This window comes from Phalangium opilio, unplaced genomic scaffold (genome assembly GCF_054372755.1).
Source record: "Phalangium opilio isolate 3A_F unplaced genomic scaffold, DU_Popi_V2 ptg000089l_1, whole genome shotgun sequence".
Taxonomy (NCBI): Eukaryota; Metazoa; Arthropoda; class Arachnida; order Opiliones; family Phalangiidae; genus Phalangium; species Phalangium opilio.
In genome coordinates this window covers 6879744-6885743 of record NW_028324194.1, presented here as the reverse complement: position 1 = coordinate 6885743, position 6000 = coordinate 6879744, and positions in this window count along the sequence as shown.

The following is a 6000-nucleotide window of genomic DNA, read 5'->3' as shown; positions in this document are numbered from 1 at the left end:
GCGTCTGCTAAATAGAAACTTTTACAACTTACCTCGCTCAGCCTGTGAACATTCAACCAATCCCGTAGGGGCAGGAGTTCATAATAACCCGAAGTACGAAACTGGTTAAAAAGCCCGTAACAAGAAAGTTTCGCCGTAAAGCTCAGCGGATTCATACACCGCTTAGCTCCCAAATAAATAGTTACCCCATTTTTTAGCGCCCACGCGCATTAACTTACACACTTCCGGCATGGATAAAGAATGCGCGTGCGGAAATTTTTTTTCACGCTATAGGATCGGCAACTCCCTATCTCGAACGACAGCTTATTCTGTATATACTCTGTTACCATATCGGTTGTCAGCACGCGCAAAGCTGTTTCTCTATGTAACGTAGCTTTGTACGTGCTGTCAAGTTGGGAAAACCAAAATTAACCTCTCCGAGCCGAGACGGTCCACCAGCCAGTGAGAAAAACCGGAAATACGTAGTTCCAATTGGCGGGATATTGCGAAGGGCATTTGTAAAGGTTTAATCGTATAACATTTCCCTATGTATCCTCATAATTCTAAGGAGGACCTAATATCTATCACTTAAGTGTTTATTTAACTTTCGGCTCACTCTGAACCGTTAACACCTCTTGTAAGAGGACACGAAACAAGGTCAATTCTGATTTAAATCTAGGGTATCTTATTTCATAGACCCAATCGCTTCAACACTTATAAAGAGACGAAGTATTAAAACTCCATATTATGTAGTGAAGGTAAAGTTGCGTTTACACTATATATAAATGTAGTAAAGCTGAATTAAAAAGTAAACACCAAATTTGAAATGTTAATATAAAAGATGTTCTTGGAATATTGAGATGAAACAGAGCTTTATAGCTACACAACTACTAAAAGAATCGTAATGCCGAAAAATATTTAAAATATTTCCATTTAATATTCTACAAAAAGGAAATGTTATTGTTTTGTAAGAGATCTTATCATCCTACTCGCTTTATATTAACTTTGATATGCGTGTAGTGTTTCGATTCGGATGCAATCTTCATTACTCGTTCTATATAAACTCTCACTTGTGTCACTTCAAAGAAATAAGTTTATCTTAAATAATTAAATAAATATAAATGATATTAATTATTTTAATCGCCAGTAAATAACTTTAAAAATAGTTAAATCGTTTAAAATAAAGTTGTTCCTATTATCTTTCGAAACTTTGCTAATATTGACGTTTAAAGTGAAGGGTACCCCTCTTGCCCGCTTTTTTCAAATTTTGGGGTATATATACGATTCGTTTCCATTATAATAATAGATAACAAGTTGGGAAAACCAAAATATTACCTCTCCGAGTCAAGAGGTCTACTACTACAAAGTTATTTACCTAGATATGGAATTATTTCTCTTTTTTGAAGTAAAAAATTACGAAAAATTGAAGCAGTATTCCAAGCATAGCAAATATACAGTAAAGCAGACGACATTTTACATCCAATAAGGATAAATCTTGGACACATGGAAATCAGTCAATGGCAAAAAGAACAGGAAATGAAGTCTACGCTTCAGCTGTTTACCCTATATTCTGATAGCTACATTCACAACTGGTTAGCAGTGTAAACACTATCGTCTCGTCTCACCTCAACAATATTCTTAGTTTGCCAACATGAGCGTTAACGTTAAATAATACCAAAGCTAAATTGTAGCTAGACGCACTGATAGTCAATGCGCACCATAAAGAGAATTATATAAAAAAGACTTGGTTTGCCCAAGCCTAAAAAACAAAACGATAAGAGTTTTTCCAGTTGACTGAAGCGCGGATATTTTATTTTTCTATATAATTTTAAAGACAATCCGTATTTTACTACTCTTTAGAATTTAATTCAATCACCTGATTTTACTGCTAATGGATTAGTTTCCTATAAATTAATTGAAATAAAAAATTACTTATCTCAGATTTTTCAACAACAATTCCATTTTCCTGAAATATTTTATCATGAAATTTTTTCTTTTCAATGAAGAACGTAGTTTAATTTTCAAATCATACTCTCATTAATAATTAATAATGTATTATAAGCGGTCTTTTCGAATAAAAAAGGGACTGTTATCACCTTTCTTATATTTGATAAAGGGGTTCGTTTCCTCTTTTAGCACAGTCACAATTATTGAACTGTCTATATCAGTACTTGTGAGGAAGATTTTAGAAGTGTTGGTTGAGTTGCTATTTAGTTGACAACATTATGAAAACTTGATGTGTTTAAAACCTTTTGAAAGGAAAATTCTCGGAAATTAAAAAAGAAAGAGTCAACTAGATTAAATTTACACGATATCCCTCAAAATAATAAATGCATGATAAAATGTTTCAGGAAAATGGAATTGTTGTTGAAAAATCTGAGATAAGTAATTTTTTATTTCAATTAATTTATAGGAAACTAATCCATTAGCAGTAAAATCAGGTGATTGAATTAAATTCTAAAGAGTAGTAAAATACGGATTGTCTTTAAAATTATATAGAAAAATAAAATATCCGCGCTTCAGTCAACTGGAAAAACTCTTATCGTTTTGTTTTTTAGGCTTGGGCAAACCAAGTCTTTTTTATATAATATCTGTTCCTTCAGCCTTAATTTGTATTAATCTATTATAAAAATAATAATATGCTTGTCAAACGTCATTAATTCGTTGTTCCAGTAAGATGTTCGTGAGCATATTGGCTCACTCCAAGTGACTCTCATTATTTTATGGGAAAGATAAAAATTTTAAATCATTTGGCATGGGAGTGGTAAATTAATTCACAATTGGTAGGCGGGTGGTAAATTAATTCACCATAGATAGGCGGGTGGTAACTTATTTCATATAAAAAGGCGGTTGGTGACGCAATTAAGTTTAGTTGACCTTTTTGTATAGATTTAAAAAAAAAGGTTATTTCTAAACCACGCGCCAGCACGCGCACATTTCATTGAAAGTTTGTTTTTTAAGAATTTTCCCTTATATATACTAAGATTCTTCATCAAAATTTGACAACGAGCATTCCAAGACTCGAACCTGCAATGTTTTGATTCGAATACAAACGCGTTAACCATTACGCCACAAGCCCGTACTTCGTCACAAAAAAATTATCCAAGCATTGAATTTATAGGACTGTTTCATTTATGTTGAATAAAAGATCTGTAAAAATAAACACCGATCTTGCCAGGACTCGAACCTGCAATCTTCTGCTCCATAGGCACACGCGTTATCCTATGCGCCACAAACCCGATAAAGGCTGAATAAAATGCTATGCAAACAGTGTAATATATGTAACGGTTTTACCATGATTCATAAATTAAATTAAATAAAATACTTAGACTTAATTGTTCTTAATCAAACTTCAGAAGTTCAACATTCAATAGTTGCTTGATAATTCAAAAGTGTTCCGAACCTTAACTTCGCAGTAGTTTCTGAGTTATTCGATGGAGTGGACCACCAAAAATCCCATGCTTTTTCTATGGGACTCTAAGCCTAAAATCTGTGAATTATTTCTTTAACATTACGGGAGGGTGTGGGTTCTTATCTAGAAGGGCCTACCGGCCCTCTAGAATAAAAACTCTGTAGCTTAGCCCTACTAATCTAATTGCCACCATTATCTTTTCTTCTATTATAAAATCTTAACCTGATTATTTAAGAGTGTATTTAACTTTCGGCTCACTCTGAACCGTTGATGTCTCTTCATTTCAGACACGAAAACCAAAACCCAAAGTTTACTTCACCTCAGGCCTCAGGCCTCAATTATATACTCTTTATTTCACTAAGCCTATTGCGAGTAATACTAGATATACCCGCCGGATTTTAGATCTTAGCTTTCTTCATGAAATCACTAAACCAAGGATTATTCTATATACAGATGTAGTACAGCTTAAGTAATATATATACAGCCATTTCAAATAATAATATTAAAAAAAATCTTTGGAATATCAAAATGAAACAGAGCTTTAAAGCTACAAAAGTACTAAATGCATCATAATTACGAAAAATATTTCCACATATTCACTTTATATTAAGGATAAAGGGAATATTATGGTTCTGTAGGATTTCTTTACACATCAAAACAAAACGAGCTTCTAACGCAGCGCACTTGTGTAACAACGGACGGACACACACAGACATAAACATAGACTGCTTTTTAACTCTTTCCGTATTAATTTTGAATTGAGAAACAAGATTATCTTAAATATTAAAATAAATATAATTAATATTTAATATTTTCTTCGTTAGTTATTCGCCTTATTGAACGTTACATCGTTTTAAAGAAGAACAATTAAACATTCTTGAGAGACTTGACTAATATTGGCGTTTGAAATGAAGCATACGCCGGTTGCTTCGCCTTACTTAAATAGGTAGTATATAAGGGTTTCGAATCGCAGCTATGGATAAGAACAGCGCAATTGCGTGAACCTTTGGTGGAAGCCCCGCCTTAGGGAGGCCAGACGTTTCTCGTAACCCTGGCCGATCGCCGCGTATGTCTTAACCTTAGGATGATGATGGAGTAGAAGCCAGGTGTGCAGACTGGTGTTCATGTGGGATGGACAAAAACAATGACCAGAAGATGGTGGTGTGTAGAAACCAGTGTGTACAGACTGGTGTTCATGTGGGATGGACAAAGACCAGAAGATGGTGGGGATTAGAAGCCAGTGTGTACAGACTGGTGTCCATGTGGCATGGAAAAGAGCCCCAATGATGGTGGACTATAAAAGCCAGTGAGCAAAGACTGGTGTCCATATGAGATGGACAAATGGCCAGAGGATGGAGGTGTTAGACAGGTAATGGATAATAGCTATGGTAAGTGGAATACAATTTTCCAAATTTCCGGGAACTGTAAATGCGGTCCGGAATTTGGGAAAACGTTTGCTCCGATTTGAAAACTGCGAACGCGGTCAATAACAACAGACAGACACACAGACACACAGACACACACACAGACACACACACAGACACACAGACACACACACAGACAGACACGTCCAAATTAGAACCTCTCCGTGACATAGGTCACTCGGAGAGATAAAAAACGCATTCGCGTGAACCGATGGTGGAAGCCCTGCCATTGGGAGGCTAGACGTTTCTCGTAACCCTAGCCGATCGCCGCGTATATCTTAAAACCAAACGATAAGAAGAAGCCGGAATGGACGAAGACCTGAAGATGGTGGCGCATAGAAGCTGGTGTCAATGTGGGATTGACGAAGAACAGAAGATGGTGGTGCTTACGAGCCAGCAAGTACAGGCTAGTGTCCATGTGGGATGGACAAAGACTAGCAGATTGCCAACACCAGTCTTTACTAACTGGCTACTAAGCCAGTTAGTAAAGACTGGTGTTGGCAGATGAATGGCCAAATTTCCGTGAACCGTGAACCGCGAACGCGTTCCGGAAATCGGGTATTTGTTTGCTCCGATTTGTAAACTGCGAACGCGGTCACGTGGGGTCTGACAGACAGACAGACACGTCCAGTGTAATACCTCTCCGTGACGTCATCGTCACTCGGAGAGGTAAAAACTTCAGGACCTTCAGGATTTAAAATATCCGCGAGTTTTTTAGCTCGAGTGCACGGACCTCTAGGCCTTAGTTTCAAATGTTTTAAATCCTGAAGTTTTTTGTCTCTTGACAGCACGTACAAAGCTACGATACATAGAGAAATAGCTTTACGTGTGCTGACAACCGATGTTGTAACAGAGTAAATACAGAATAAGCTGTCGCCCGAGATAGGGAGTTGCCTATCCTGTAGAGTGAAAACAAATTTCCTCACGCGCATTCTTTATCCATGCTTCCGGCTTAGCACTATTTTTACCTCTCCGTGTGACGTAGTCCAGGAGAGGTTCTGTAACGGCCGTATCTGTGTGTGTGTCTGTCTGTCTGTGTGTCTGTCCGTTGTCACACCCACGTGTTCGCTATTTCCGAACTGCTTTCTCAGTCACGGATATGGCTCCTCTACTTGAGTTCTCACACCACCTTCTTCTGGTCTTTCTCCATCCCACACGGACACCAGTCTGTTCTTACTGGCTTCT